The 10,133-nt window shown below is 33.6% G+C and overlaps 1 protein-coding gene and 2 long non-coding RNA genes across 6 annotated transcripts in view; 1 reads left to right on the top strand and 2 right to left on the bottom strand.

The window, feature by feature from the left end:
• Nucleotides 1-10,133, top strand: part of LOC109538342 (potassium channel subfamily K member 18) — a 147,746-nt gene that overhangs the window by 112,112 nt on the left and 25,501 nt on the right. The gene's annotated exons all lie outside the window — the stretch shown is intronic.
• LOC125503472 overlaps nucleotides 1-10,133 on the bottom strand; it is a 29,953-nt gene that overhangs the window by 11,519 nt on the left and 8,301 nt on the right. The gene's annotated exons all lie outside the window — the stretch shown is intronic.
• Nucleotides 7,283-9,719, bottom strand: LOC125503473. The gene is made up of 2 exons (XR_007280894.1): nucleotides 8,575-9,719; nucleotides 7,283-8,509 (listed from the first exon to the last, which is right to left on the bottom strand). It is a non-coding gene; the product is annotated as an uncharacterized LOC125503473 (long non-coding RNA).

Below are 10,133 nucleotides of genomic sequence, written 5' to 3'. Positions count from 1 at the left end.
CAGATAAGAAGAACAAGTGCAAAAAATGAACTAATTGCAGTGCTATAATATAAAATAAATTAAGTCTAAGGAATAACTATTAAATATTTGATTATATTGAAACAAAAGAAGTTCTAATGAAACTAAGAAGCCATGAAAATGTTTTATTGTCCTGCGGACGGACGTGAAGTAATAACGTACAATAAAATATGTATCTACGAATCAAGCAGGTGTATTTTGTTTGCTCATTTTTCAAATTGTGTCTGGTCAGTTTTATTTTCATTAGTGAATTAGTTTTGTTTTTTGAATATTTTAATTCAAGTCGGGATTGCTCTTCTAGAAGTTCAGTTTGCATTAAAATCGAGTTCTAGTTACCAAAATTAAATAATTTGATAAGCACAACCTCGTCTATTTAAGAACGTTAGTTTCTTCATTTCGATTGTTCAAATTTCTGCAGTGTACATTTTAGTGATCAGCATCCAATAGATTGTTACTGAATCCGATTAATTTAGAATCACAATGAAGCTGTCCAAGCCCTTCATGGGCGTCAATGGGAGGGCCACTTTCAAGCACTGATGGATGATTAATTTTGATGTTGTCTCTCTAACTATGTGGTGTCTGAATGCGACGGGTTTCTAACTACAACATCAAATTAAGTAAATACCTTCACCTTGCAAGGTAAACAGACAAATGTGCCAGTTCTCAAGTTGTTCTAAGTTTCTAGTTGTTTTTAGAATATGAAGTGTTCTCAAACAGTGCCAGACCCGAAAAATTCGGCACAAGATCGACATTTCAGCTTATGTTGATGTTAAATATCCCTAATAATTCACAATACTTACAATACAATTTGGAGACAGCAAAACAATGATAAAATTTAAAAAATAGAATACCAATAAGTACTAACTTGAGCTAAGCTGGAAGGCATGAAACAGACACAGAGAAAATGGAAATTAAGGCGCTAGAAGAAGAGAGGAGAAAGAAAGTCAGCGACACACAAGAACGCACTTCTAGGAGAAAACTTGTCGCCTTTTCACCGCTTTTTCCTGACACATTTTCGAGCAGGCCTAAAACAAATCGGCACTAAAATATATCAACAACCTGAAACAGAAAAGGAGACAAAAGCACTTGGATAATAACCCGCAAGCCCAAATTCGAAACAGCAAACACCTACCTAAAGATTAATAAAAAAAACACAAATCGAAGAACCAACTGTATGTAGAACAATATTAAGTGAAGAGCGAGCGTAAAGAGACACTGAAAGAATAAATAAGAAGAAAAACGTTAGACACACTCAAAAACGCGCCACCAATTTACAAATCAGACGGACGACAAACGAAAGGGAGCGAAAAGGGGAACTAAATTAATAATTAACAAGAAACAAGGCAAAAATCGCTTGACCAAAAAATCGCATGACCGAACTGGAAACAGTAAAAACGATCGAATTTCTAAGAAATTAAAATACAACTAAAAGTTCCAACTAACACTTGGTTTAATATATGAAACAGACAAAGTGAGTGTGTAAATACATCCACTGGAAGATGAAATGAGAAGAAAAAGGACAGCAACACATAAAAACGCACTTCTAGAAGAAAAGTTGCGGTCTTTTTAGCGTTAGGAACTAAAGCAACTGAAGGACCCGAAAACAAGAAAGGAGACAAAAAGCGCTTGGAGGCGAAATCGCAATCAAAGTACTAACTATCGCTTGTACAGAATACATAAAACAGACAAAGAAAAAGTGGAAATAGAGACTCTGGAAGAACAAATAAGAAAAACGCCAGCAATACCTAAAAAACCAAGAAAAAAATTGGTGACCTTGCACCACTTTTATATGAATATTTTCATACGGCTGAAAGACAACCATGGACTAAATCAAATAAAAGCGTAGATCGAAAAAACGACGAGAAATACTGAAGAAGCGAAAATGAAAAAACCAAAAGCGCTTGGAGAAAAAATTTCATGCCCGAATAGGAAACAAAACAAACGAACGAAACTACAGAATTTGCAAAAAAATAAATAGAGCACACGTTAAAGTGCTAACTGGAGCCAAGTTGAAATACATGAAACAGACAAGGAGATAGTAGAAATAGAGACTCTGAAACAATAAATCAAAAGAAAACCACCAGAGCCACCTAAAACACCCACCCAGCAGAAAAATCAGCGACTTTCCACTGCTTTTCATACGAACATTTCCAGGCAGCTGCAAGACAAACAGGGACTAAAGCAAATATATAACAAGGAAAGAAAAACCACGAAAGGAAAGAAGATAAAAAGCGCCTAGAGAAGAAATTGCATGCCCGAATTGGAAGCAGCAAAAACGAACACAAACAAAAGTACCATTTAGCTTAGCTGGAATACAAAGAAGGAATTAAAATTGGAACTCTGGAAGCCGAAATGAGAAAAACCTAGCAATACACCAAAACGCACAGAAGACAAATTTTCACTCGTTTAGTACTTTCCGTTTTCACAGTTTGTTTTTCTGACACATTTCCAAGCAGGAGCTAACAAGCATAAGCAATTGAATGGCATGGATCGAAAAAACATGAAAGACGGAAAACATTAACAGAAAAGAAAATAAAAAGGGCTTAGAGATAAAAAGATGTCATTCCCGCATTGAAATTAGCAAAAATCAAGAGAACAATCAAATTTCCTAAAAAGTTAGAACGCAAATCAAAGTCTTAATTAAGGCTTGTCTGGAATATATGAAACAAACAAAGAGGGAATAGAAATAGTGATGCTGAAAGATTGACCAAGACGAAAAACATTAGCGCCACTTCAAAACTCGACTTCCACTCCATGTGAAAATTCGACGTCGTTTTACGAACGCAGCCGAAAGGCAACGAAAAAACTGAAGACAGAAAACCTGAATAAGAAAGAAGTCAAAAAAGTTGTCACTTTTTACCGCAATTTGTCCGCAGGTGTTCAAGCGGATCAATGAAGAAAATAAATTAAAGAAATTGAAAAACATGGAACGAAAAATCGGAAAATAGAAAAATATTTACAGGAAACAAGACAAAATTCGCTTGAAGATTCAAACCACAGGCCGAAATTGGAAGTAGTATAAACGAACGAGTTTGCGAACAAATTAGAACATAAATCTTAGTGCCAACTAACGCTTGATTGAAATATGAAACAGACAAAGAGAGAAGGGAAATGAAGCCGCTGAAATAGAAATAAGTAGAAACACGTCAGTGACACCGAAAAACGCAAGATAATATTCTAGTAACTGAAGCGATTGAATATTTAAAAAAAACAACAAATATAGGAAAACCAATAACGGATAATTGAACGGAAATTGAAATATGGTTTTTGAGTTATATGCATTTTTGGTTGTAATCCCCCTACAAGTTGTCGACAACGAAACGACTTGATTATACCATTAAACATCAAAGCCAAACCCACTGATACTCCGGTAAAAGTCTTACATGCGATTAATTCGCCATTGGACGCATATATTACAGCAGTAAACCCCGAAATAACGTCCGACCACTACGGTTATTAGGTCGTTTATGACAAGATGAGAAACATAGAAGCGATTATTCATTTCTGACCAACAATGGCTGAGGACGAAATTAAATTAACCCCTATAATGAAGGCGGTAAAAGGCATTATGCGCTTTATTGGAGTGGACGCCACGGGTTCCAATTTCAAACTGGATTTTAGCCAATTTATCGGGATCTATTGTGTGCTACCACACTAAGCTAATCCATTGCGTGTTGTTGTCAAGCCAGACAAAAAAAACCATTAGAAGACAAAACTTGATTAGCTGCGATCGGTCGAACATCAATTTTTATTGTCGATTTTAATTAATTGGTGTTATTAGATTACTAGAAATAGAATTAGCACTCACCAGTTTATAGCATAAAACAAAAAACTTACCACATGTGGCACTGATAAAATAGTTGTTTTGCTCTGAACTGCTCGGGCCCTTCAGTTCCTGGTTCAATTCAAAGAAATGCGAATAATTTTTCAGCATTTATTTGCTCTTGTCATCTATGGGGTTTCCTTCCTTTTGCTTCACTATTAATGGTGTAAGAAATTATTTGTAGTTTTTCCTTTTAATAAGAATTGAAGCCAAGCCTAAATCACGTTGTATAAATCATGCACCGTTTATGCGTTGGCAAAGTAATTTCCTTCAAGTTATTTCAGGTGCATTGTTGCAATTCGGGTAAGGAAAAAAATTCTCTTCCAAGCGAAAACGAAGCGGAGTGAAAATTTTCGTAGAGGGTGGTTTTTCGAGTGGAAAATTTCCGCCCCTGGTAACGTGTGAGCACTGGAATTTTCACAATAACTCGATTGCGCCCCAGTATGCTTTGTTGAATCATTAATTTTTAATATGAAAATATTCGATGCGTGTGAAAATCAATTTCAAAGAGGAAATTAAGGAATCCATCGCGCTTTGATAAGTCGAAAACGTAATTTATCTTGTACACTTTAGCTGTAGTTTAAGATGTTCGTAATCTGGTAGGTTGGTTTCATTTGCAGTCGTCGTTTAGAAGACAATAAAGTTCACTGGTAAGCTATAAATTTACAGTTTTCCACGGTACTTTCTAATGGGCCTTAATTGCTTATGTTGTATATAAATTTACCTTTAGTGATTTTTTTATGTACATTTCTTTAGTTACCCCAAACTGATGAGTAACATTAAAATCTGCAAGTTAGTGAAACATCAACGCGCTATGTAAAAGTTGAACAAGCGGGCTAATGCAACTTTCCAGAACTGTTCTTCTGAAATATTGCAGATCACTTCCAATTAAGCCTAACTATTAGCAAAATATACAGCGTAAGCAGTTTTTGAAATATTTTCTCTGATTGGCAGTTTGAGTTAGTGTTTTCTTTTTTGGAAAAGTCATAAAACAGATGGTAAATTGTCAATCACGACGAAAGGTGAATAGTTTGTATTAAATGAATTGGGTAAACCCTTAGCAAGTTGTCCAACTTGGTCTATTTAAATAATTATAATTTTTAACAATATTTCAAAATTTTATTTGGCTTAATTTGATGCTCTACATAATCGATAGTTCTAGAGCAAATGTGCCAATCAGAACCAGAAGTTGCTGAGAGCAAGAGGTTGAAACGCCAATAGAAAGTTTTAAATTTAAAAATTCAGCTGTTTACTTTTTTTTTAAATTGTGCGAGAAACATAAGATTTGTTTTATTTTCAACAGAATAGTCAAAACCGGATATGGATTGCTTTAATAAGTTAAGTAAGCCAGTGATAGCATTCGTCCACTAGCACACAGAATGTATATATTTGCATTTAATTAGCATAAGTGTTGTATTTGAACATCAGAATGAGCTTTTTCAGCGAGAAGTTTCAGCTGTAAGCCTATTCACATAAGTGTTTTTTCTCGGAACCGGAAAACGTAATAACTTTCTAAAAGCCAACTCTTCAGCTTCAAAAACCATAATCCATCGCATAAAGCTCCGACTTTAAACAAACGAGGGCCCGGTCGAATGACACAGAAATTTAATTTAGTTCGAAGCTGGGACGACAGAAATCATCAAGAAATGTTTTAGTCTTAAGTGAAGGCCCGTCGCAACTTTCCAGGCATGAGAGTGATTAGAGATCAGCAAAAACCATTTTGGGGCCTTGGCAAGAAAATGGCAAAACATATCTTAATTGTGGTGCTTAATGTTGTGACTGGGGAACAGGATTACGGATCCAATTATTGGCAAAACTGTACATTATTTTGAAGCGTCTCGACTTAAATTAAGGTCTAGTAGTGTTAAAAAAAGTTCTAATTTTCAATTGGAATTACATGCTTTTTTCTTGAAACCAACCCAAACTTTAAAAAATCTCATATACTTAATGCAGCAATATTCGGGCGTCTATATATTGATAAATTTGTTCGCTGTTTTAATTCAATTTGTATTAAATTAGCCGATCAATCCGTTCTTCAACAAACTCATTAGGACGAAGCAATTTCCTTAGAATTACATGTTAACCTAACAAGAATACATCCAACCCAAACGCTGAATTAACCGCATCTAGTCTTGCCGCCTGAAAAAGTCATCAAATTAATTAAGTTAGAGGGGCGAAATTCAATCTGGCTAAGAAAATCCAATTTGATGCAGTTTCCTCAAAGGGCATATTGGATTTACGAAAATTAAAGAAACTAGAATAAACTTTAATAACTTCGGCGAAGAGATCTTGTTCGCTTGTGACGTTGGCTGTTAGTTCGAAAGTTGCTATTCCATGATCGGCTTTCGTCGATATGTTACTTTGTAATGCAATATGGGATTCCCGTTGAACAGTAATGATAAACCGATTACTGAACAGCTGATAGGGTTTAAGTTTACTTATTTAAATAAGTACATAAAGCAACATAAAGCTATCGGATGTTCGAATACTTTTGAAGGAGTTTTACGAATTAGTTTTTCCAAAACGTATATTTAAATTAGAAATAATTTCTGTTGGTTTGATTAGTTGTGCAATAATTAAATTTATTTTATCATTATATGTATAGTTTCGGCTCACAAAATATATGAAAGTTTTTAACGTGTAGTACATGACATACTAAATCACTTTATTGCCTCTCTAGTGAAGGAACAATAGATATGCAATTATGTACGCAAGCTGTAGTTAGACAAGATTTACTATGGTTCGAGTAAAAGTTGAGACAATAGTTGATAAAGCTTAAAAACTTTCCCCAAGTCGCTTGCATTTAGATACTACCATGACCCAATAAGCTACTTTAACAATCTGATGAGATTGCCTTTAGGAAACTTTCCAGCACTCAAACCAATCAATGGTCTCAAGGATAACTTGAAGTTTGCAAGATCTCTAGATCCATGAAACTACTTGACGACAATATATATTTTTGAGTTTAAGTTAGTATTTCATATAGTTTGACACGGTTTGAAGTCTAAAACTGAATGGCTACCAACAACAAAGCTTTTAACGTTGCTTTATTACTATTTTATTTATGAGCTTAATCTTGCTTTAATCAGATAAGCCTATTACGACTTTCATTCAGTTTTTCGTGGGTAAGTCTTGGTTTAGCCTAAGCGAAGAACTAATCCATTCTAATCCCATTCAATCCCAAATAATTTTTTTTTTTTATCTTCCATCAAGTTATTGATATGTTTTGCGTTTTATCTCTATTCTCATTAATTTATGTCCCTACTCTCAGAGTAGTTCACCTATGAATAAAGTCAATTATCCAAGAAATAAGTATTATCTTAACTCATGTTCCCTGAGTGAGGTGGCGTCCAATGCCATTTTTATCCAAAAATACTTTCCACATATTTGCTGAAATTAGGATGTTCCATTCGGAAATTCTCTGTAAAAAGAGCAAATGAATTCGTTAAAAGTCTTCTTTATTTTACATCGTTATATATCTATACATAATATACATAACAGATTTTTTCCTGTTGCATTTTCTGTCAGTATTTTACAGATTTTTCTTCTTCCATCTATAGCACATTATAAGATAGTACTTACAGTAGGTGGCGGTATCAACCAATAATAAATTTGATACATATAACTACATACATATACTAATATAACTACTTTGTTTCAAATTCTGTAGAGGGTTTTATTTGGACATAAATTCCATTATCTGTTTAATGCAAGCTGTAATTTTTACCAACCAAAGAAAACAGATTTATTTTTTCTGGTCACCAATTTATTAATAGCATCCAAGATGAAGCTGATTTGGAAGCGGATCTGCACTATTTCACTGGATTTATAGACAATGGGCGTGTACAATACCTACTGTAATTTTTCTAGAATAGAATCCAAGTCATGTTATGAAATAAACAGACTTACTTTATAAATTGTTATGCAAAATACTTGATGATTGTAGTAATAGTGATTACAAATTATGATTTTCTGCGTTAAGAAATTTAATGGTAACATCAATAAACTGAAAATATTATATGCTAAAAATAAAGCAAATATAGACTAGTTGTTAGTTACTTTACTTAACTACTTAAAGAACGAACGCGTTTAGCCGACTTAAAACGGTCATAGAAATAACTTAATGATTATTTGCATACACATTGGTTCTGTAACAGGTTACATGTCCGAACCGATGTTATTTAAGCTGTTACGTGAAATAACCTAATGGTAAAGGAAGAAAATCTTATAATCTGTTACCAAAGATCCCTAAATTAGTAAAAAGGACAAAATGTTACACAATTCGGGATGTAATTCCTTTATTCTAATACTCTGTCGTTTTTTATTATTATTATCAGCGCATTTCCATTATTTGCCATCAACGACGTACTTAATATTCCATTTTTTTATTTGCAACCCTATACCATCAGATTAAATGTGTTTGCCTTAATGACTGAATTTGCGATAATCATCTACATTTTTATTTCAGTTAAGAGCGAGCTCGTTAACCATTTAATTAATCGACTTTATTATTTCTTAAATTACCCGGTAAGATTTATTTGCAATCGCAATTAAAAAACGAAACAATAATCCTACGGCATTTTACACAGCTAATAGAGTTTTTTATTACCTAAGTTCTTTTAATGGCCTCAATTCCCTTTGTTCCATTTCTCTTGTTGTTTCACACCCCTGAGCAATTAGAAATAATTTAGCCTGAAAATTAAATGCTTCTGATACTGTCAAAGAGGGCTTACCTTGATTAAAGTTTGGAAAATGTTGTTTTTTCGCTAAAGATTAGTTTGCAGACTTTACATTTAAAAGTTCCATTGATTATCAACGATTTTACCAGATTTTATTTATTGTAGGTTTTTGGAAAGAATATTTGGTGTCAATATGTGTATTTAACTACTTGGACCTGGGAGTCTGATGCTTGTTGTGCTTTAAAGCGGTCTCGCTTCCCTAATTAGAAAGTCAAATAATGAATGAAACATTTGAAGATTTCATATCTGAATTGGCGAACAAAAATTTAAGTACTCAACCCAATGGAGGAAAGACAAAATAAATTTCTTGGTGGTTTTTAACGAATTATGAATATTTTAGGACCCGTTGAAGCTCATGCCTTTGAAATGAAAGCCAACGAAACACTTTCTATGGGAATAGGAATTTGCAAGTTTCGAAGGCATATCATATACAATCCGCATCGTCTGCATTTCGAGCCTTTATTTCGAATTTTTATTCTAATTCAATGCACATTTTAACAGCGAATGCAACACTTGTTGAGTCAGGATGTCGTAAATTTTTCATCCCCGAGTTCTTTTCAGGCTTGCCTGGCTGATTTATGACGGGTCGAAATTTTTGTGGGGCTGAGATTTCCTTTAACTGGGCGTCAAATTGAATAACAAAGGAAATTGGATTTAGCAGTAAGCAATGTGGAAAATAGAATGGATTCAGATGAAAATACCTCTCTTAACTTCTTGAGTAGTAAAGATAAAGATGTAACAGATGAAGAGAAATGTGGGTAAATTAGCTAGTAGTATATACGTTAGGTTCTAGTTTTTATAGAAATTAATTCGAGAAAGTTGCCATTTTCTTTTCGTTTCTGAAATATTGCAGTTACAACTTTTAACAGGGCTGTACTTATTTGTATGCAGACGATTTTAATAAACGATAATATCATGATTTCTTCCCCACATAACAATTGGAAGGATTGTTTTTCAAATAAAACAACATTATTTTACAAACTTCTTGTTGGGTATTTCGCCTCAAAAATTTTTGTCTTTAAAAAGGACAGAATTTCCTCACGTCTTTTATTGCAGATTGATACAAAGTGCTCCTATTTTGCAATAAGAACGGATTAATTATCAAAAAGTAATCAAGAACTATCACCTAGAGGGTATCCTGCGACACACTTAGGCTCAAGCTGTAAGAGAACATTCCAATTAGTAAAGAAATTAATTTGAAAAATTACCTTGACGTTTCGATAGCTATTTTCTGCTATCGTTATCAAAAGAACCTAAATGAACCTAAAAAAGAGTATGTTAATAAATTGTGTAACAATAGTAGGATAATACAGTATATGAAAATTCGCTCTGATAATTCGTCTGTGCAAATTGTCAGTTATGTGACTTTGACTTAATCTCATTGTTTAAATTAATAAAGGTAATATTAATTAATAATTTTGGTGAAAATTTAGTTTGGGTGTATGTTTCTCTGGTCTACTTCAGATTTTAGCATAGGTAACCATGTATGACTTAAATTAAATGAACCTGAAGCAACACAATCATTTTGATTTAGTAAAATTAGAGAGCTTTCT

This window comes from Dendroctonus ponderosae, unplaced genomic scaffold (assembly GCF_020466585.1).
Source record: "Dendroctonus ponderosae isolate FM_Combo_2020 unplaced genomic scaffold, Dpon_F_20191213v2 Dpon_F_20191213_2, whole genome shotgun sequence".
Taxonomy (NCBI): domain Eukaryota; kingdom Metazoa; phylum Arthropoda; class Insecta; order Coleoptera; family Curculionidae; genus Dendroctonus; species Dendroctonus ponderosae.
The sequence above is the reverse complement of the archived record's forward strand: the minus strand, read 5'-3'. Positions and strand labels throughout refer to the sequence as shown.